This window comes from Phocoena sinus, chromosome 19, assembly GCF_008692025.1.
Source record: "Phocoena sinus isolate mPhoSin1 chromosome 19, mPhoSin1.pri, whole genome shotgun sequence".
NCBI lineage: Eukaryota > Metazoa > Chordata > Mammalia > Artiodactyla > Phocoenidae > Phocoena > Phocoena sinus.
The window spans coordinates 19,914,795-19,938,620 of NC_045781.1; the positions used below are offsets into that span (position 1 = coordinate 19,914,795).

At 50.0% G+C, this 23,826-nt stretch overlaps 1 protein-coding gene across 4 annotated transcripts in view; it reads right to left on the reverse strand.

Annotated features, from left to right (window-relative positions):
• Positions 1 to 23,826, reverse strand: part of ZNF536 (zinc finger protein 536) — a 418,033-nt gene that overhangs the window by 283,022 nt on the left and 111,185 nt on the right. For 2 of the 4 annotated variants that reach the window (XM_032613633.1, XM_032613634.1), the window contains exon 1: positions 6,253 to 6,383. The exons of the other annotated variants lie outside the window; for them this stretch is intronic. The gene's annotated coding sequence lies outside the window, so the exon portion shown is untranslated. Of the gene's footprint in view, positions 1 to 6,252; positions 6,384 to 23,826 lie in introns of those variants that run through there. 4 annotated transcript variants of the gene reach the window in all.

Here is a 23,826-nt window from a genome sequence, read left to right on the forward strand (position 1 = left end):
GCAGCTGTGGAGCAGAAATCAGGCAGGGCTAGAAGGCACTTAGCACAGTGTTCAGTCACCAACTGTCACTATTAGTCCAGGAAGGCTGCACAGCTTGGCGAAGTCGAATTCAGTATCATCTGACTTACCCCTGTCCCTTGCAGTGTCTGCTGTGGCCACTGCAATGACAGCCCCCCCGCCCAGGGCCTCTCTGCCCTGCACTCGCCCTGTTCAGCCCCTGGACAGCCAGCCTGGCTACCCGTGACCTGCCATGCCCAGCCCTTCCCCTCTCTCCTCCCAAACCCTCCTTTTCAGGTCCTCACCCCAAAACCTCTCCACCCTTCACCCTCTCCAGATCTTAGACCTCCTGGCAATGACCACATGTGCCTGTCATCCTCCTTCCATTTCATTCGAACAAGAACCAACTCAATAGAAAGTACTTAACAAATTTATTTAATTACATTCAAGTATCCCCATGACCTACTCAGGCTGCAAAGGGCTCCGTGGAGAAGACAGCAGCCAGAAATCCATTTTGCCAGACGGGGGGCCATCACTGTCTAAAGGAGAATCAAGTCCTACCTCACTGTCATAATGACACACAGGGCACAGCTCGGGTTAGCCATCCCCCTAGTACTGGACTGGGGCTCCCCACCCCAGGGACATTTAATAGGTAGACCCATGACCAGCTAGACCAAGGAGGAGTGGGGACGTCTTATTCATACCTTTCCCCAATATTTTGTCGGCTCCAGCCAAGAGAATACATAAACTTCAAAATAGCTCGTTTAGGAAAGAAAAATAAAAGCAACATTCTTAATGTCTCAAATCATATTTATAGGAAGTTTTCAAAGTACTGCACATACATTATTTCCAACTGGTCCTCCCTACATGCCAGGCATTTGATGGGGCTGGAGTCATTACCCGCTCCCCACACTCCTCACCCCCAGGACTCAGAACTTCAGAGACACACCAAGGTCACTTGGGGTCAATGAGACAAGGGCCCAAAGCACCTGGCACAGCGTTTCACACACAGCAGGCCCTTAAAAGTCAGGGCAGTTGGAGTGAACCACTTCAGAGGAACTCTGCCCCCTGGGAGGTCCAGAGTGGAGACAGGCTATTCCGACCCTTTTAACAGGCACTGGAGACGTCCTTCTTTTCTTTCCATCAGAAACTTGTCAGTGGGGGTTCCTTTCAGCTGTGCCCCCCATGCCCCACTTTATTTGCTGCTCACTGAGAGCAGAAGGGACCAAGGCTGGACGATGTAGAAGACAGAAAGAGGAAGGAACAGGGCATGGACCTTGGGGAACAGGGCAGGGATCTGGGGGGAACAGTATTGAATCTAAAGGGGAGCCTCCAAGCGTGGCCAGGAGTTTCCCACCATCTCAGAAGGAGCCAAACCGCCCCAATTCAGTGCCCAGAGCATCACTTCAGGAGAGTCAGAAGACAAAAAAATGTCAGAAGTGGTGTCAAGGTGGGGACAACAACAGGGTCGGGAAACACTGCTCTGTTCTTTTTTAGAAGACACCACCCATATTAGGAAGGCAGGACAGGCACTCAGACCATCTCAAAGATGAGACCGAGTTACAGCAAGGTCAAACCCCTTGTTCAAGGGCACATCAAGGTCAGGGACAGAGCTGAAGTTAGACTCCAGTGGTCTTCTGGCCCTCTGAGGACGCAGTTGAAGGCGGGTGGCCAAGGGAGCCTGCTGGGCACCTAAGAACCTGCACAAACGGTTCTATAAGTGAGGCCCAAACAGGGACCTGCCAGGACTCTGGCCACTTCCCGAGGCTGCAGGGGACTGCAGCTCCATCAGGGACCGAGACTGTCCCCTGTGGGCACTACCACATGTCCCTCACATCTCTGCCCCAGGGTTGTGCCATATCAGGTCTCTCGGTGATGGTCTCTCAGAGAACCTTCCAGAGCCTCCATCCCAGGGTGGCTGTGGACTCCAGCCCACAGGGCAGACACTGGCCGCCTTGGGCTTCCCCAGGACCCCAGGGATGGCCAGGTAGCAGATGCCTGTTCCCCCAGCACCCACTGTGCTCCAGCCACTATACCAGGTGCTGACGCAGCAGCAAACATGCCGGCAAGGCCTGGCCCCAGGGAGCGAGGGCTTTAACGAGGGAGGAGGCAATCATCAAGGGAGCAAGAAGCACTATGAAGACACGAAACATGACAAGAGCGTCGCTGATGGGGACCCAGGATGGGCAGAGTGGTCCAGAGGGGAGGGGACTGTTGAGCTGAAAGCCACATGAAGATCCAAAGGAAGAGCATTTCAGACAGGAACACAAATGCAAAGTCGCTGAGCGAGCTGTCACTAGGACGACATCTCTCTCCCACCCTTCTCTGGACCCTCACCCATTCTGGTTTCTAAAGTGAGAATCTGTCTGGCCTTCAAGGGCTAAATTGAAGAGCATCCAATAGGTGCTCAATATGGGCTAAGTTGAAATGGGGCTATGGCGCCTGGGCAGGTCATTATCTGCTCTATAGTCATGGGGGATCCAGATGGCGAGGCACACATGTCCTGACCCCGCCCCCCCCACACTGCCTCTGGAACCAGGCCCTTCTGAAGGGGCTGACCAGGGTGGAGCCTACAGACACAAATTCACAGTGGGGAGGACACGTAGATGGAGGTCAGGAGATGGGGAGCCACCCATGCCATCAATATATAGGTACATATGGTGGGGGAATGCCAGGTGTGGACCAGACACACAGCATATGGCACTTTCTCAGGACCATTAGCCCACAAGGAAACCTAGGCATCCAAGGAGCCACTGGAGAGCAAGGGACTGAAGGAGGGGGCCACAACACCCACCCCCCAGCACACAAGCCCACACTCACATGGAGTCACGCACACATTTAGGCTCAGGTACGTACACCCACATGCACGCACTCATTACCCACACTCACCACTCACACAGACACATACATTCAGCTCTCACTTAGGCTGCCTACACACACAATGCTCAAACGCACACACAGACGTGTGTGCACACACAGAATCGTGCTCCTCTGCAAATACACATGCTCCACACGTGGACACATGCTTATGCACAGACACTCATGCACGTGCGGAGGGCTCTCACATACGTGCACAGTCCCACTGCCGTAAGCACTGGAGTACACCCATTCACGCACACACGATGCACACTCATGCACACTCTCACACACATTCATCTACTCATACCCACACACTCAGGCACACTGTCGCACACCCACACATTCAAGCTCACAGTGTCACACTTACACGCACCTTCAGGACACAGTCACGCGTGGACACCCACCCACACATGTCCGCGCAAGCATGCACACATGCACAAGTCCAGGCGCCAGTCCAGGACCCTCCCACGGGGTGGGCCGGCGGCGCGGGGCAGCCTAGAGGTGAGTTCCCCGGCAGAGGATGCGAGCAGGGCGCAGGCCCCGGTTGGGCTGGGGCCCGGGTGGGCCGGCGCGTGCTGGTGCCCGGCGCAGGTAGCAGTAGCGGGGCGCCCCTGCGCAGCGGCCCCGCCGGTGATTACTATGCGCCAGCAGCTGTCTCGGCGCGCTGACGGCGCCTCTAATTGATCTCATTATCTCTCCTCCGTAAGGTGAAGTGTGGCGCTCGGCGGGGCCCGGCCGGCTGGCAGGCGGCGGGCCCGCGGGGGCAGCGCTCGGCCCGGGGCCGCTGCACCACCGGGCGCGCCGCCAGCGAACGCGGGCGGCGGGCTGCCCTGTGGCCGGCTCCCATCCCCGACTAGTGATTTCAACAGGAAACAGCGCGGGCCCAGACAGCGGCGGCGGCGGCGTCCTGCGTTCCTTTGTCACTCCCACCGTCTTTGGAAATTGTTAAGAACGCTGTTTGGTCGGATTTCCCCTCACCTTCCTCCCGCCCAGAGCCGCGCGAGCGCGGCCCGATCTCCGGGACGCTTCGCTCCTTCTGGAGCCAACAACAATGCTCCCCGATGAGCCCTCTGCCGTGGGCAGCCTGCGCCTGAACGGGCGCCCTTCCGGCTCGCGGGCGCCGGGCCCCAGCCCAACCGGGGACCAGCCCCGCTCCTCCCGGCCGCCTGCCCGCCGCACCGCCGGGTGGCTGCTCCCCCTTTCTCCCTCCCGAGTCAAACTCTCCCTCACTGGAAGAGAGAGTACAGAAGCAGCCTAAGGAGTTGCAGGAGGGGTGGGGGTGGGGGTGGGAAGGAAACATTCAGTTTGTTGTGCTTTCCTCGGGTTTGTTTTCTTGCCAAAAAAATTACCCCCTTTGTCTTTGCGCAAAAGAGGCAACGCGGGCACCTTTTCCTGGGCTCCCAGACGGTGCCAATGCGCCTTCGTTAAGGGCAGCTCCTGTTCCCTTTCTAGCCTCATCAGATATATTTTTAACATAGAAAACACTATATTTAATTGGTTATGGATCTCTGTTCTCTTAGCACTACTGGATATCACAGAAAAACACATTAGTACAGAGCAATTAGTGCGATGGCAGTAAACAACTAAGGCACTATTAAGCTGTGGGTGATTAAATAGTATTACTTTTTATTTTTTACGGTGCTAGACTAAAAGATGGAGGAGATATAAAATATATGTCCGTTAATTTTAATATAAAATGTAAATAACAGGTGTCTTCCACTTCTTAAGGCACAATATATACTCAGCACTTCACTCTAGAGAGCACCTTTTTTTTTAAATGAAAAGATCTCTTTCTTTATACACTCGAGGGCAATATTTCTTATCTTCATGCACCCGGATATTTAAGCAGAAATATTTTTTAATTGGACTTATGGAGTCAGGCAAAATAATACCAATACCTATATCACCATAAAAAAAAAAAAGCTTCCTCCCAATTGAAATATGCTCCATCATTTCTATCTTTTCAAAGAGCGCACCAAGCATTCTGTGATAAATCGACTGCAGGCTGGAGCAAATGGGCAGGCAGTGGGTAGGCTGGGCCAGCCCGACCGCACCTTGCTCCAGGCCCATCCTCGCCCAGTGGCCATGGCAGCCCAGGCCACTCTCCCTCCGTGTATGTAGATCATCCTCGCGGTTCTGGCACATCTTTTCCTCGGCATCTGATTAAGTTAACAATGTGCTGCTATTTGCATGCAGATTTGCCGGGGCTTTCTCTCCAGCTGCTCCCGGAGACTTGGTCTTTCTCTGCGTTGTGATAGCACAGCAGTCCCTAAATGCAATCTTTGTCAGACCCAGGTGTGCTCTCATTGAGGACGCCTTCGTTCCAAGCAATTTTTCTTTCTGTAGCATTTATAAGGCTCTATTATAGTATAGCCACATCTGGAGGAAAATTCTCCTATTAATTATATACTTTTACCACTAGGAAGACAAATTCTAAAAGATACCAACATTTTTGTTGTTGTTGTTCTTATCTCTTTGACAGCCTGCGTTTTATTTTATTTTGTTTTCTTTTTCCAGGCATTTCAATATTTAAAGAGCCATTAACCAAGGGGGGATGGGGTGAGTTTCCAGGAAAAGAGAAACAACAGGCCTAAGATCTTAGTGTCAGTCCTGCCCTACCTCAGCCAGGCAAGTCTGAGCAAAGACACCAACTGAGGCCTCTCCGAAGGCTGTGGAGTTGGACATGGGACTCAGGATAGGGGCCAGGCACGTGTAAAAGAGCTCTGTTCTGCTGGAATTAAAAAAAAGAAAAAAAGCAAGTGCTATTAACCTTTAACCTCATCTGCTCCCAGATGGACACTCGCTCACATCACCTAAACGCCAGACCATTTGATTCCTCCACAGTCTGAAAGCAGAACCAAATTGGATCAGCATGGTGACCCAGATGCTGTGTTTTCTCTATGGGGTGGAGGTAATTTTTCAATCAGCTTTGAGGTAGGTTAAAAGAAAAATCTTGAGCTAAGTATTCATTCTCATTTTTCAGAAAGAGACAACAAGAAGCTTTGCCCACGGAGTCTGAAAGTTCCCTTAGAGCTGATGGGGTTGTTTTGGTTGGTTTGGTTTGGTTTGGTTTTGGTGTTGGTTATTTGGTTTTTTTTTTTCTTTTTAAAAATCTCCTTTGGTATAGTCAGATCGGATGGTGATAGGGGATGGATAAAATTAATCTGAAACGTAGGAAAAGTTTTAACAACTGGGTAGTCCCTATTTGAATTTATAATACATTTAAAGTGCTATAAAATGTAATTTTTGATTCAAAAAATATTTTGCAAAGGGATACGTACTTCATGAACAAGAGTATGTATGAGCGTGCATGTGCGTGCGTGTGCGTGTGTGCGTGTGTGTGTGTGTGTGTATGGGGATGCTGCACATACACTCATACAAAGAAAGCTGAATTACTTTGAAACCAGGGAAAATTGAAATGGAACCATTTTCGCTTTTCAAGCCAAACACTATCAGGTAAAAATCCAAGCAGGTTTTGGCAACTTTGTCAAGCTCCTGTGACAACAACGCTGAAACCCAGTCTTCTCCTCCTGCCACCAAAACTGGTATCAGAAAGAACCCAGGGCCATGTTCCGGCAGTACCAGGGGCGGCTCCCAGTCAGCCACATGTGAGCAGAAGATCACGCAAGAGGGGTCTTTCTGAGTCCTGCCTCTGAAGTCCCCAGTTACTGCTCCCAGCCACTGGCTGCCTCCGCTCACTGGTACTAACCCCTTTGCCTCAAAACGACCAATCACTTTCCCTCTCGCGTGCAGACAGAGGTCAGAAAGCCCCTGCAATTAGAGTCCATCTCTGGGCCATGCTTCAGCCTCAGTTTCTTCAGCTCTGAAATGGGAAGAACACACCCCACCCCAAGTGGGTATTACACGCATGAAGGACTGTGAATCAGGTTCGAAATATAGATGATAAATAAGGGTAAAGTTTACTGAGATTCTTTTTCCTTATGAATTAGCTGCCTCCCCCTCCCCCTCCCCGCAGGGAAACGAGCAGCGGATTCTGGGTCCCTGATACTTAAAAATCTATGCATTTAAAAAAATATATTTTTAGACAAATAATGCAAAAAGAAAGAACTGATTTTTTAAATTTGACCCTTCTAGGGCCACTTGCCTTTTAAATCCTCCTGCTTGCTGGCATCCCAGCCCCCTCAGATACCCTCCTGCAAAAATAGAGCAGGGAGGCAGATGCAGTGATACTGGATTACATCACTGGACAGCATGTGGCATTGAGGGGAGAAAAAAAAATAAGAAAAGACAAATGACATTTTGCTTCTATAGTGTGCTATTTTAGTGGTGATGGCTTGACTTTTGGCCCAAACGCATATGCCAATGGCAAGGCTAACTCCAGGGACTCACAAAAAAGAATGTGTGTTCACAGCTGTACTGTACACCAATACAGATTACATGTTTTCAGTGTTGCGGCCACAACAGAATGCTAATTAACATACTGGAGTGATGAGAACGGCTGCAAGGGCCTTATTGTTCCATTATTTCATGAAGCCCAGCTGCCTTTGTTTATGTCACTTATCCTCTCGTGCCACAGGTTTTTACTCCAAAAATACTATCCCGATACAACGTTAATATTTAAAAAACAAAGAGGTGGCAGATTGTCATTTTTGTGTCAGTCTCAAACTGCAGAACTGTTAAGCTGTTCTGGTTCGGTATTTAGAAATAATTTAACAGCCATATTCAGACACTGCCTGCATTCTAACATAATGGCTGAATACTTGAACCAAGCAAATGCATAACTATCCTGACATCACTTATGAGGTTTAGATTGGTCAGTTAATGGAAGTCTTTACCAGAATCAATACCATAACAGCTTCTTGAAATGAACGTGATTTTTTACACGGAGTGCTGCAAACAATAACTACAGAAATATACTACCTTTGTACCCGGCACAAAGAAGCTAAGATGCAAAATTAAGAAGAAATTACATATTTGCAAACTAATATTACAGTCGATTATTAAAAACACCTTCAAAAATATGTACTTATCATTAAATAATTGGAGAGCATTAATATCACCTGCGCCTGATTAATCTTTTTTTACACTTTTTAATAGCTGTTTCACCTACTGGCTACATTATCAGGTTGCTATTAAGTATTGATATTGATGATTGATGTAATAATGATTAAATAAAAAGCCATATTTAGACCTTGTTTTTTGGTAAATATTTTTTTCATAATCCTCATTCGAAAGAATACTGTCTGCTGGCTCAATTAGTTTTTTTTTTTTCTTTTGCCTGGATTGTGCATAAAAGTGACATTCTTTAAACTACAGGTTTCCTCAAATCGTGTTCCACTGGCAATCTATACATACTACAGTAATTTGCAGTCGCGGTCAGGGAAAGCTGTTGGCTCAAGCCCAAAATGTTTATGGTGCCTTGCTTCCCCAAAGAACAAAAACGCCCTGGAGTTTTATTTCAGATTTCCCTAAATGCACCTTTATTGACACCAGGTACAATAGTTGGGGAAATACGTAATGCCCCAGCACAGACGCCATCAACCAGGGTCATAAATTAAGTTAGCAAAGGTCTCCCCTAAAAAGTACAGCACTCCACTAATCAAAGCCACACTGTCGCTCAAGAACACGAAATCTTCCCCACAGCCAGTTGAGTGAACAAGCCAGAGTTGCTTTTTAACGAGTTTAACTGGTAATCTCAGATAAATGGAGAACTGCTTGAAGTGTCTGTCATCTATAAGGCAGTAATGAGAGGATTTAGAGCGCTCTACATCCCAAACAGCATAGAACCAAGAGAATGCCACAGGTGTGTCTCCATGTATGACAGAGGGCTTTTGCAGCTATGGCCATCTCCCCACTGTGGACACAACATAGATATTTAAAGATTGGATCCAGGAGCTAGTGAAATTTTCCAACTGCTCTGCGCTTAAGCCCCCAGCTAGCTTATATATCAATTATAATAAACTTTTCATAATAGCAGCTCAGCCTATTACTGTTTATTTTTTTTTCTCTTAACCTAAAAGTGGAACCACTTTATTCTGATTGCAGCCAATGAAGAGACTCCTGAATTGGTTTCTCCTAAAAAAAATTGCTCAAGAATTACAGAAGGGATCCAGGTAAATAATATTCAATGACACATGCATGTATTTTCATAGAAGAACCTGTGTATCTTATGGTACCGGGAGAAAATAATATCATAACTCATCCTTTTGTAATCTGTGGGTGAATTTTCCCTCTTTCTTTATGATGTTTATTTACCAGGTCAAAGCAACAGCCAGTCCTAGCTGCACCCTGGGACAGGGGTACCAACATCTCGGGCTGCACAGTCACCAACGGGTCCAGCTCCATTTGCTACAGCTTCAGTTTGATCCTCTACATTTAATGCATTCATGTGTAGTGTGCAATATGAAATTCGAGCCCTGTGCTGCCATTCTGAACATCGGAAAAGTGTTAAATTTATAAATAAGAGATGAAAATCTCTTAGTGGACAGAAATAATATCTTGAAAATAAACACATGGACCCACCATTTGGACACATTTTTAACAATCTTAATCCCACTCAAACTTTGCAAAAACTCTACTGAAAATTTAACCTTGTGTTCTTGAAGCTGAAACTGACAAAACTTAATAGCAACAAGGCAGTGAAACACTAATAAACTCATTATAGGTCACATAAATGGGCTGTCTGCGGGGCTGCCAGACAGCACACATAAGCAGCTTCAGTTGCACATAGCACGGGCAAGCAAGGTGGTGCGGGTGTCTGTGTGGACAGTTGGAGGCAGAGGATTTGGTAGCACTTCACAATAAGTTTGCTAAATTTACTTGATTAGGCAGTTCATTTAGAAATTTCAGATGCTAATTATAGGTGGATGCAGACAAGCTGATATGGAAGAATGAGTTTTCCCAAGGCCTGAAAGCCACATCAGGGCCCACTCTTGCAGAACGGATTCTGAGTCCTCAGAGCCCTTTCCACCCAACTCCCCTTCCCCAGGCAAGGTGAGCTGCTGAGGCGACATCTCCAACCAGGCCACCGCCTTCAGACCCCCTCGCTTCTCCCAGCAGGATCTGTGGAATCATCCCCAGAATTGATGAGCACCAGACACTGCACCCTGAGGCCTACTTGCCAAAATCCACTGACACACATGTTCAGTTTGGCTTACGTGATGATTTAAGAAAATCACGTCAGAGTTTTCCATTTGCAAAAACTGGCTGAGTTCCATCTGAAAATCCAGACTTCTGACCTCTCTAGAAAAATCCAAAGGTCTAGCAACACTGGACCCATTGCCATGGGCAACCACTGGGTCGTGCACCTCCAAGTGGTCGCACCCTGTTCACTGACGAGGATGCTCTCACCCCTGCAGCATTGGAGCCGTGCCTCCCTCGTCTATGCCGTTAGGAGGCTGCTGATCAGAGGAAAGGGAAGACACAGTCCAGAGAAGCCTCACCAGAGGAAAGCTGGAGGGTAGACGGGAGAGCGTGACCTCACATTCCAGGCCCTGCCTACCGAGCTCAGCCAACACACGGCTGCTGAGGCCAGCTCTACCCCATGCGAGTCCCTGTTTACAGAGGGCCGGGAAGTACATCCCCCTCCTTGCCATCTGGAGAAGCACTCGCCTGGAAGCACAGAAGTAAGAGGCTGGAATGGAGGCTCTGCCCTTGAGCTGTTCCAAGTCTGGGTAGGGCAATCAGACAACCAAAGACAAGGCAAATGGTGGAAGATGGGGTCAAACCCTGCATGAAGGCTTTAACTACCTGAAGGAATCACCCCATTCTTGGCCTTGGGAGGGCGACAACAAGGCTGGGACAGGAAGGAGGAGTAGGAAGGTCTGGGATAAAGAAAGGAGGAAGGAGAGATGGAGGGGGTGGGCGAGACCAGTATAGTGGGAGACTCCACACAGGGCTGTCACTCCCTGTGAGCAGTGGTGCCAGGAACTCACCCTGGTCTGCTCTAGACTCTCGCTACTCTGCGTGCAGCTGGACCAGCAACATCAGCATTTCCTGGGACCTGGTTAAAAAGGAGCAGCCTGGGCCCCACCCAGACCTCCTGAACCAAATCCACATTAAAGGCGCTGATCTCTGCATCCGGCAGAGAAAGCTGCAGGGGCGGCTCTGGGGTCCCACCCACATGTGCTTCGCCACGCATGGGGTGTGCGAGCCTGAAATGCAGGAGTCCTGGGACTCGAAGGTACGTTTCTAGTGGAGACACGTTCCCAGTCTACCCACCTCGATGATGTTCTTTTAGACCATCAATAAATATGGCTTCAGTAGTCAGATGATATTTAATTAGCATTAAACTCTTTTATTTCATGTAAGTTAGAGCCTTGCCTGAGACACTTCATTTGGAAAGTAACCTGGCACTCAAGATTAAAATGAAATATTAGCATGTCAGCGGTCGCCTCATCATGGTGTGCTCCCCTTCAGCCCTCCAACCCTGCAGGGGACAACATGGCACTGCCTCCAAAGCTCCCCAGCAGAAGGGATTTGACACAGGGGCTTTCAGAGCTGAGGGGATGGACTTTCTTACATAGAAGAGGGACTGTAGCCCCTAGGAAGTGAGAAATGGAAAAGCTTTATCCTTGTCAAAGTCAGAATCAAATACAGTTTCATTCTTCTATCTGAATTTTCTCTCTGCACCTCAGTCATCGAGCCTGCCCCTGCCTCACGGCCTCTATATGAGCTCTGCCCTCTGTCCAGGTGCTGCCCCATCCTGTCCTTCAGTGTTTAGACCCAATGTAACCTCCCCAGAGGGAACCTCCCCGATCGCTCAGCCTCAGCTTGTCCTGGTCTCTCTGCTTCATATCCTCTGTTTCAATACTCTGTATGGCATGTGTCCCTACAGATCGGTCTCTGGTTTCTTCGCCTATTCGGTTATTTGTTTATTGCCTGACTTCTCCAACTAGAATGTCAGCTACATGAGGGCAGGGACTTTGTTTTGTTCTCTGCTATATTCCCAGGGCCTAAAGCAGTGCCTGGCTCATCAAAGAGGATGAAAGAAAGTGGGGGTGGGGGAAGAATAGGAGATGATAGATAGATAGATAGATATTGGTCATAGACACAAGGATGATAGATACATAGATACAGAGAGGGGCAGTGGATAGGACGGATAAATGGATAGAGAGATACATAGATGTATACACAGAACTGACAGACAGACTGGCACAGCTAGCTCAATTGACCAGACACTTTGGCCATCAGAAAGGGAAGGGACAGAGTCAGAAAGCATGGCCCGACAACTGCTCACAGCATTGTCAAATGTGACCAGAGCAGCGCATGATTAAATGACAATTAGGGATTCTGAGGGCAGGGCCATGAGGTCAAGGAGGAGTTGAGGAGAACTTTCTGGAGGGGTTAGGAAGGGGCTTCCCCAGGGCCTGGGGAGGCAGGGCCTTCATGGAGTAACTTGAACTAGATTCTAGGAAGCTGGCTGGCTGCAAACATTCCAATGGATCCCCAAAGGCTTGCACGCTGACACACAAGACGGTTTTAGGTGATACACAAAAAAACTCCTCTTTAAAAAACAATTAATACTTAAATAATTATCTTACTGTGTGATATAAAAAAATATAGAGAGGGTACATCAAACCAGAGGTTTCATAGAGATTATTATTTAGGACAAAGCTAAATATAATATTTAATTAAAAGAAGTGTGTCTCAAAAAATAACAAATCTAGGAGCACGTGGTACTCGGTATGGGGCTGGCTTAGAGCTAAGGAGTCATTCTGGGTATAAACCGTCCCCCCCCGCCCCCGCCCATCGGGGAAGGCCTGGGAAGGTCCCATCCACAGGCCACCTTGCTGTCTGGATCTGGTCCCCAGCTGGGCTGTCAGAGACAGGTGTGGGCTTCATGGCCCTTCCCTGGATTTGTGGAAGTGGCAAGGATGCGTCCAAGCACACCAGGCCCTCCCTGGGCACCCATCCCTCCTCTGCCAAAGCTGTGAGGGAAGCAGGAAGGGCTCCAGGAAAGAAATCCACGGGCTGATCCTGCCTCTTCCAAGGGCAGCCACAGCAGGTCCAACAAGTCCCTCCCCTTCCGAGGAGAGAAGGGGAAAGAGAGAGAAGGAAGGGAGAGGGGGAAAGAGGGAGGGGGGAGGAATGGGGGCGAGAGGAAGAGAGAGAGAGGGAGAGAGAGAGAGAGAGAGAGAGAGAGAGAGAGGCAGAGAGGGTTGGGGAGAGGGGGAGAGAGAGAGAGGGAGGGATGGAGGGAGACGGGGAAACAGAGGAAGAAGGGCAGGGAGGGGGCAGGGAGGGAAGAAGAAAGGGAGGAGGGAGGGGGAGAGAAGAGAGAGAGGCTATCTAAAGACTAAATGCTGGCTAAAGTCCTTATCAGGAAGAAAAATTTTTAAATGCATGAACTCTATTTATACCCTGAATAAACAAGATAATTATGTGTTCGTTTTATAAGTTGTGCCTTGACTTCAAGATCACCAGTGGCCACGAATGTTTGGATTTCATATAAGCATGTTTAAAAGCCATGGGTCTCGACCCTCTGACCAGGAAGCTGAGCTTAGTCAACACTTTCACACTGTGATCAAGGCATAAAGCAGAGAGTTGAACAAACTAACATTTCACTCTTGGAATTGAAGTATAAGCAGAAGAACTGATGAATCTGCTAATTGTTCCAGTGTTCTTGTCTGCTCTTGACATTGGCATATACCCCTTGTATAACCCAAAGTTCATCCTTTGTATATGTGTGGAAAGAAAAATGAGTATGACCCTGATGAATACAAAGTGGGGGAGGGGTGGTTAAAGGGCAATCCCTTTTTTATTGTTTTTTAAAGGCCAACGTACTGTGCACAGTTCACGGGCCTGGCCTGGGACGTGGGCAAACTGCCTACAGCTGAGCACCGGGGCAGGCTGCACAGCCTGGACACCCCAGCTCCAGCACTGTCACTGCGGTGCCTCTCTCTCTGAGGTCACTGTGAGTCTTAAACAAGAGAAGGGCACCATCCAGTCCGGTTCTTTCTCCCCACTCCCACGTCCGCTGCCCCAGGTCAGCGTCAGATAGTGCAAACAGTCTTCCCAATGCCCATTTCTAGGGTACGTCCCAACTCATCACAAATACCCTTACCTGGCAGGCAGCCTCTCTCCCACTGGGCTCTGACCCACACTTCCATTCACACCTAATATATCCTAAGTTCCAACAAAATGGAGCTACTCATCAACACCAAGCCCAACCCCAGTTTTCCCACATCTCCCCCCTTTCCTGCCCCCACCTGGAATGGTCACCTCAGCCCAAAACACCCCTCCCCCCAGCCCCAAATGCATCTGGCAGGTTCCTGCCTTCTGCAAGCAACTTCCCTCTGGCCTTCCCCTTGCCTCAACTGATGACAGTCTTCCTGGTCCCCAAGGCCAAGCTCCAACGCCAGCTTCTCCATGAAGCCCGTCGTGAGCCACAGGACAGGTCTGGTTTTCCTTTCCTAAAATGATGTGCAGTGCTGAGTACAGAGAACGCTCACAACAATCATTAGCTCCCTTATCGTCGGTCAGTGTCTCAGTCGTATTGCTCTGATCCACAGATCTCTCCCCCGAGTCTGGATCCACGGCTCTCTGTTCAATCTCTGAGGTGGCCCAGGCCACACTCCCTTGTGGTCAGTGCCCTGTGCAGCCTCTCCGCTCTGTATTTGTACCCATGCGTACTTAGGATGGCGGCAGGGCTCTCACATTTCTGTTGACTTAAACCGTACTGAAGAATGATACGCCTTAACTCTGTACAGGTGCATCCTTTCAGGCCCAGTGTCAGTGAATTCTCAGGGACAGGGCTCGGGGCCCTGCTAACTCGCGGTCCTGGTTAGAGCTGTCTCCTGGGGAAGCAGGGCCCTCCAGGCCCAAATCCTGACTGAATACACCTGCCCCCATGCTAGCTCCACAGAAAAGCTGGACTCCGAGGAAGTCTGCTCCACCGTCGCCCCAGCTCACCAGGTAATAGATGGACCCCAGAGGCACCACAACCAAATCAGTCTTTAGTTGACTTCAACCCCCAATTTCTTTCTGACTCTAAAACAAGAACCAATAATGGCCAAACAGTCCATTTTAAGGAGAATTAAAGCATAATTTGGCCTTGCTGGAGGTCAAACCTCAAATACAGAATCTGCTTTAAAATTCTATTACAACTGCCCTCCTAAAAGCAGGAAGGGCATGGCGGCCCTTGGCCTCTCTTTGTATTTTTCTTCAAGGCACTGGATCCTTTTAGCCCAACTTCCTGAGCTGGGGCCAATGTGAGGACCATCCCAGACTGTGAGAGCCTGCACCACTACCTGGCAATCGCTGTCACACACACACACACACACACACACACACACACACACACACGCGCGCGCGCCTGCTCTCCCCAGTAGATTACAAATATGGAGAGCTACAAAAGGAAAAACAAGCCTTTTCAACCCCCCTTTCCTTTACCACCTGGCCCATACCTTGCACATAAAGACCATCTGGGTCAGTGAAAGAGAAAAGCCATTTTGTCCTTATTTTACTTATTGCACACCATTGTGTACACAGATCTTTATTTCCTACATAAAGTTAAAAGGTTTGTGTTCATTTTACTTTTTGTGAGTAATTCTTCTTTTTTATTTTAGTCAGAACATCTCAAAACAATGACAATTTCAAAAAAAAATAAAGCAACACTGCGAAACCATCAAAATAAATAGCTGTTCTTGACTTTTTCACCCTTTTCAGAAGGAAGAAAAGGAACCAGCGATGGGATGCTTGGGACTACAGAAAGGAAAAACATCTCCCTTAGAGAGCAGCTGTTTCCTCAGTTTACCCACAGTGCCCAGAGAGATGGAGAGAACCCAGGTTCTAGAAAGGGGAGGCCTGGAGAAGAAAACTCCCCAATGAAAGGATCATCCTGGGAGCGGCTGGGACAAGACAGACATGGCCGGCCCACCCAGGACCTCGGTCTGCAGGCCTGGACCCAGGGGCATCAGAACAGCAGGCAAGAAGCTAGCACATCCGCCCATGGGCAGTGGATCCAGGCCCATCTGGAGTCCTTGTGCTTCTCTGGGCCAAGCCTGGTACTCCCTGAAGAGCTGGCTCCAGAGATCCAGGCTTGTTGCCTTGCCCCCAGCAGACTGCCTTTATAAGAGCGCCCTGGAAACCTACCTGTCTGCCTGGCCTCTCGGACGGACGCACTCTGCTCCAGGCCTGTAGCTGCAGGAGTCAAAGGAGCACTTAGCCCGGGAGCTCCAGGGCCCTCCTGAGTGTGGCGGCTCACACACTCGGGATGTGCTGTGCTCATGGGGAGACCAGGCATGGGCAACAGTGAAGTCGAACTTTTTTGAACTGAGATCCAACCCAGATCCCTCTTACTGAGCTTTTTCAGCCGCCCAAGCCACACTGCGGGGAACAGGCCGATGTACACAGAAGGCCAGCAGCACAAGTGAGGCGCCATGGGTTAATGAGCCACTTTTTTTTTAATTTTATGGTGTCTATTTGCAAAGCTGACCTAATGCACAGCCTCACAGCTCTCAACCTCTGAAGGGCCAAGAGGGACACAGGAGCCTTTGTCTGGTGGCAAACAAAGGCCAAGTCATGGCAGAGTGGACCCTGAGGTGACGTGGGCCGCCTGCCCCCCGCGAGGACGCCTGCCCTACAAGCCCGCGCGCTGGGCAGATTCAGAGGGAAGAGGCAGAAGATGTGTGTCCCCTCTCTTGGGAAGGGCTCACTCCAAGGGCTCATCCCAAACCCAGGCAGAGCTGGCATTTCTCTGCCCCGCGAGCTCGCCCAAAGAGAAGCACCTCGAAAAAGAAAGATCAAATTCACATTCTGAACCTTAATTGAAGCTGGTCATTTTGACTTCACTAGGCTTCTCCCCTGACTCCCTCACTCCAGAGGAAAACCCCCCAAAGGGTCTTTCAATTATAACCTGGTTATAATGGAGCAGAAAGCACCATTATTAGCTCCATAAACTAATCAAGCGCCATTAAAGGGAAAGAATATGACATAAAGCTTTTGTTTTCAGAAATGAAAGACAGAAAGGAAAAAGCAGGAGAGAGAAAGAAAAAAAGACAGAAGAAAAGAAACCCAGCAGCAGCAGGAGAATCACAGGGAAGGAGAAACCGTCACCCAGACACCAGGGAGGGTGGCTCAGGCTGGTGCCGGATGGCAAGAAGGGTTAAATTTATGTTCCATTACAAGTCCCCTTTTCTTTTGGTTTCATCTTCTCAGTAAAACACATAACTTAAAATGAAATCAAATATTAAAAATGACAGACTATATAAGTGCTGTGAGTAACTTCAGGTCACGGAGGGAGGGAAAAGCCGGCAAGTTGTCAGGCACTATCTGTCAGAGTGAATTAGAAACAATCAACAGAGACTGAAAGGGAAGGTGATTGTTATTAAGCAGCGGGGCTGTGAGCAGGCTACCCAGATGTGGTCATGCATATAAAGGACAGGAAACAGCAGTTTAATTCAGGAAGCCCTGGCGAACAGGGCAGCAGAGAGGAGAAAAGTCCTTTGTCGCTAATAAGCTGGAAGTTACTTTGATAACAGCAGGGTTAGACTCGAGAATAAGACACATTTCTTTCGCTACCACACACCATTAATATCACAGAAATGTGGTCGGAAGAAATGCCCAGCACAGGCGGACTAGCCACTGGCCTCCCTGGCAGCGGCCTGGGAAAGCCGGTCCCCATCTCCTTCCAGGGCCAGGCTCTCTCTGACCACCTCGGACCAACTGTCACCCTCCAGCCATGTCATATGACCAAAAAGAAAAACGATAGTATTTCATTATTTCCCAGTGTTGGGCCCTCTCGTTGCCATGGCCTGTAAGGAAGGTATGAGCCCGGTAAACAGCCTGGATATAATGAAGTCCATGTATGCAGCAACGACAAACAATTTTACATGCAGACAAGGCCCGATTTCATAAGAAATTACTTATGCAGGCGTTCTGCAATTATCCTGTGATACTTTCAGGCAACAGTCTGACAGCAGTTGTGCAAACAATAAAGGGATTACAGAAATAAAAACAAATAATATTACACGCACAGAAACTCCATGTTGCATGTGGACGGGTGAAGGGAGTATATGGGGGTGAGCAGAGCCAGGCAGGGGCCAACAGGAGGTGAGGCCCAGAGACCAGCGACCCCTTCCCAGCACGCAGACGATGCTGGTCCACTGCACCCTGATGGGGCCACCGCAGGCAGCTGTATGGGGTCTGCCCCCATCTCTGGGAATGCTGGGCCACCTGCCTGCCTCTCAGGGGAGCTGAGTACCTGGGTCACCTTTGCTGGATGGAGCAGACTCACAGGACCGGGACATGCACTGGGTGGGCTGAGCAGCCTCGCCATTTCTCTCCCATACCAGGTAGCCTCCCAGGACAGAAAGCATCTTCTTCTTCAGCTTCATCCCAGGATCAACACAGGCCACCCACATCCAGTGGCAGCCAGAGCTTCCGGTCAGCTTGGTGCAGCGTCAGGACCACCCCATCCCAAACACAGGTGAGCGGAGCACGTGGATCAGCCACACTTGAGGCCTGAGGCATCTGTCCGAGCAGCCCCACTACTGGCATGAGGAGGGGTCGTTCTGTCGCCTGCTCCCTGGGGGCAGAATCACACGCCGTCCATCACCGTGTCCCCATATTAGACACGGGCAGGCACCCTTATAACTCAGGTGTTGGGGAGACACAGAATGAGGTGGGATGTGGAGGCCTGCAGACAGGCATCCTGACCACCTTTCCCAGAAGGTGGGTGTCTTCCCACTGCTGCACCTCTTCCAGGCGTCGTCCCATCCCATGCAGCCGGGGACATTCCCCGGCCTCCCTGCAGTAAGAGAACGCAGGGCAGAAGAGTGAGGCCCGGGGCCTGCAAATGCTGCCTTCCCTTCCCACTTCACGTGCTTCCAAAGCTTGGGCTGTGCTGCGGGCAGCTCGGGTCAGCACTGGCAGACCCGCATCGCGTGCCCACTGTGTGTATGAGACTGCGCTCAGCATGGGTCACACAGTGCGGGCTGAAGCTCTGTCCAGTCCACAGATATACTTGCGCTTGCAGAAAGATTTTTAAAACTTAATTAGTTGCCAACGTTGAAGGAAAAGAAAAGAACCAGTTTTTTTAAAATTTCTTTTTTCCTTAAAAACTATGCAGACCTGGAAAAATTCTGCCCGCGTTACCAAGTGCAATTGATGAGAGCTGAGAGGCCCCCTGCCATGGAATCAGCTCTCCCCAGTCTGCTCTGCACACATCTAGCTTCCTGCATTTCCCACCTGAACCCTGAATTTGGTTTTAGGACAACTCCCCAGAGACAGATGCCCTGGCTGGGCCAAAGCCTATCTAGGTGCCTCCCCGCAACACACTCTGGGGCAGAGTCCAAGCCCTCCCCTGGCCAAGCTGCCTTCAGCACTGACCGTCTTTGTCCAAAACTTTCAGCATTTTATATTCTGAAAACGGGCCTACTGGAATACCTGAGGGGCACCTTCAAATTACCTGTGCAGGTATCAGGAACTCACTACCAGAGTCCTGGCCTCGTTGTGTCCTGGGTGTTGGCATAAATCAGACCTAGGGAGGTCTTGGGCTTTGCAATCCCTGCATTCCAGAAAATTTGGAAAGAAATGTGGATTTGATATATATTGAGTTTGCTGAAACCAAGGTACAACAAATTCTAATGATTACAAAATGCGGAGGGGAGGAGCTGGTCAATCAATACATCAGTGAATGATTGTTGACCACTCACAGCGTTCCAGGACTGTGCTGTGTGCTGTGCAAGCTCCTGAGGTGAATAGGACACCAGCCCCTCCCCCTGTTGGTGCCTCCTTTCAGCTAAGAGGGGCCCCCAAGCTGTCCGGAACTGCCTGAGGGGTGGCCTGTTGTGCCCAGGTGAGAATGGCTCTGCCTATGACTCGCAGTGTGATCTTGAACAAATTCCTTGCCCTCCCTGAGCCTCCGTCTCTTCACCTATAAAATAAAGGTGTCTTTGATTGCAAAAGTTTCTGCCAGCCCTAGGGCTCTATGGGTCTAGGAATTACCTAGAATTTCTAAACAGAGTCCTGCCTAACAATAGCATCCGTACTGCCCAAGGGAAAAGAGGTTTAAACTATAACCACCAAGAATCTTTACTCTTAAGCTCATTCAGAATGTTACTAGATGACCCACGAATCAACATTGACAAGGAAGCGATCACAGTCAATTTGGAGTTAACACTTCCTGGTAGTGGATGGAACGGGCTTACACCTCCCTGAGGCTGCACAGACTTAGGCAGACCTGATCAAAGGGAGCCCCAAGCCTTCCACCTGCAACTCTGCCCAAGCCCACAGCTGCGGGGGCTCAGCTGGGTCCAGAGGAGCAGCCAAAGGGCACTGTGGCCCCCACGTGACTGGCCACCTTTCCTACACCCATGGGGCCTGAAATCCCTGACTCCCAGTTTTAGACAAGTCACAAGGACATCCCTCTGGTAGAACATTAAGGTCACAGCGAACAACCCACCAAGAGTTGGTTCAAGCCACTTGGAGAATTCTGGCACCTAGGAGCATTCCCACACCTGGAAAGGTGGGTTTCTCAAGACACACTCTCTGGTTAAAAGCAACATAAACATAGGCTTCCCTGGTGGCGCAGCGGTTGAGAGTCCGCCTGCCGATGCAGGGGACACGGGTTCGTGCCCCGGTCCGGGAAGATCCCACATGCCGCGGAGCGGCTGGGCCTGTGAGCCATGGCCACTGAACCCGCGCGTCCGGAGCCCTGTGCTCCGCAACGGGAGAGGCCACAACAGTGAGAGGCCCACGTACCGGAAAAAAAAAAAAAAAAAAAAGCAACAAAAACAAAGAAGAAAGGCAATAGTCCTCACCACGGTCTACAGAGGTGTGTCTATCCAGGCCCTACAACCCACCCACCCTCTCCCCAGAGCTCACGTGCTCCAGCCTCATTGGCCTACACTCTGTCCCCCATACATGCTGAGTTCTTCCCCACCACAGGGCCTTTGCACGTGCTACTCCCTCGGCCAGGAATGCTCTTCCTCCAGGCCTTCACTGGCTGGCTCCTCCGTGTCCTTCAGACCTCTCACTTCCAATGTGCCATCCTCAAGAGGGACATCCCTGGGCTTCCCTGGTGGCACAGTGGTTAAGAATCCACCTGCCAATGCAGGGGACACTGGTTCAAACCCTGGTCGGGGAAGATCCCACATGCCACGGAGCAACTAAGCCCGTGTGCCACAACTACTGAGCCTGCGCTCTAGAGCCCGTGAGCCACAACTACTGAAGGCCGTGTGCCTAGGACCCGTGCTCCGCAACAAGAGAAGCCACCACAATGAGAAGCCCGTGCACCACAACGAAGAGTAGCCCCCACTCGCCGCAACTAGAGAAAGCCCGCGCGCAGCAACGAAGACCCAATGCAGCCAAAAATAAATATAGTAAATAAATTTATAGAAAAAAAGAAAAGAGGGCCATCCCTGATCACCCAAGTACAGATATTCCCCCTCGCCCTCTTCTCACCCCAGACATTTCCTCATAGCCTTTATCACTATCTGACATCATCTTATCCATGATCATCTTATTTACTGTGTCCCAGCCCCACAATATAAGCTCCCTGAGGGCAGGGAGCTTGTCTGTCTTGTCCAAGGCTATATCCAGGGCTGCTTCATGGCCAAGGGATCAGGCTCCAAAATCAGAAAGAAGCATGCACAAACCTTGGCCTCACCATCCAGCAGCTGTGTGACCTGGCGGAAGCCACTCAACTTCTCTGACCTCAGTTTCCACATCTGGAAAATGGAACTAATAAAAGCATCTACCTGCAAGGGAGCTAATGAGGACTAAGATAATCCCAAGAAGCTCTTAGACCAGAATTGGTTCACTCTGCCTTCCCTCTGGAGTTAAAATTATCTCTGATTTTATTTTTCTCTCAGACAAAATGAGAGTAATGTGATCTTACTTTCCTACCTCATTCAGTGGCTACAAAGGAGTTTGCAGGGATCCTTACCTCCATGAGCCTGGAGATCTCCCAGTGAAGATCAAATACGACGCAAAGCCACACACACATATGCAGGGCTTATCATCATTATCACACAGAAATTACAATTATTCACTCCCTCCTCTGTGCTCCCGAAGTACGGCTCCTGCAGCATTTAACTAAGGTAATTACTGCTACGGGAAGGCCGTTGACTCACACGTCTGTACCAGGACACGGGGATGCCTCGGGACAGCACCCTGAGTTCAGGGTCCTGCACATGCCCCGGGGACAGTGGGAGCCACTCTGTGTCTGCCCGATGGAGGGAAGGTCCTATGGTCTCTGAGAGCCAATTCCTTCTAGAAGTCACTGGGCCTCGAGACCAAGCATGGGGTCTTTCTGAAGGATAAAGCTGTGGAGAGCTGGACAGACACGCCTTCAGACTCTGCCTCCAATCCGTTTTGGGGTTGCTTTGGAAATCCATGTTGTGGCAGAACGGTAAATCATTTTCTGATGTGTACAAGGGGTTCAGTTACCGACAGGTTGCTTAGGGTTTCTAAGTAATAGTGCTTCAGTTGTCCCAAAGCTGTATTTATATAATATTTGACTTTAAAAAGTCAAGTGTCCATTTCAAAGGATGGGGAGGGCATTGGGGGAGAGGAATGGGAACAAGATTCCCCCAACAGCTACCTTCAGAAGTCCAGAAATGTCTCAACCAGCTCATCATAATTCCGGGCCCTAGGGCCTGAGGATCCTGTGTGCTGGGGCTGGGGAGACAGCAAGAGGCTGGAAAGGAGATGCCCACATGCTCTCCGCCTGTTTCTAAAGCCCGTCCCCTTTCTTGGTCTCCAGGGCACAGAATATGCTCTTAGATATAAAGCTCTAACCCTACTCCAGTTCACATGACCCCTAATTATTCCAAGATGTACATTTTCCATGCAGAAAAATCTCCCCACCTGCTCATGGCCAATCCCTGGAACATCTCATCATCTTTCTTTATCTTCTATGAGGTCCAAACCACACCAAGTGATTAACTTTTTAAAACGCATGCCTCGGGGGCAGGAAACCTGGTGAGGCCGGTGCCTCGGCCTATCCCACCGGGTCTCGGGAACCACATGCAGGATGGCACTTCTCATTCACAGAAGAAGCCCAAGTCACTCCAGCTCCTGCCCTCGGTCACCCCACCTGTCAGGCACGGTGGTTCATCCTCCTCTTGGCTTCTCATCTTGATGTGGGTCAAGGGGAAAAGGCAGCACCCTTGCAGTACCTCCTCGGCCCCCTCAAGAGGCACAGAGGGTGGAACATTCCAGAGCCAGCTGGCAGTGCTCACTCCCAGGGGAAAGCCAGCCCCACCCATCTCCCCTACCTGAGGCCCTCGGCAGTGATGATAAGCTAGGCCTTCGGAAACTGTGAGCATCCACGCGGCAGAATCCCTACCATCAATGTAGCAGCTAAATATTGTAAGACTCCTAACTCCCCCATCTGTGTTTTGCCTCCCAAGAGGGAAAATAGTCTTCACAGACATTCCCTGATCTGGCAGGCGAATTCTAAACCTTACTGGCAACCGCAGGCTTGTTTTCCCAACCAAACAGCTATGGAACCAAAAACTGTTCTGCCTGTGTTATGCTGAGGAGGGGATAGCCAAACAGCTCAGTCCGGAGGCCCAGGAAGCCCGTGGCTGTTTCCATCGTTAGAGGGGTCCCGGTGCTCAGAGGTCCCGGAGCCACTGGAGGCCGCCCGCCCTCCGCTGACGGAAGTTACAACTGCTGGTGTTCGCTGTTCCTTTTCCTAACACGGAATACACCCACCAAGAAGCTGATGGAAAACACTCACCACAGTGTGAAATCAACACTTTCTGACTCAAAGGAAAGGGGTAAAAAAGGGAAACCTTCCAACCCTTTGGCTGCAGACATTTCCTCCCACAAGATTCCAGGAGGGAGTGGGCACCGCCATTGCCCTGGGCTCTGCCACTGAGCCGACCTCGGCATCCCAGCCCCTCACTTCCCATTTTATGGTATTTCCCCGCATTTTTCCTAGCCCTTCCCAGTCTCAATACCAGAACCCTGCACCTGTGCAATTGCTAATACACCAAATCTGATGATGACTGTGGAAGCCTAATTGATAGGGGCCTTTATCGACTGGCCTTGATG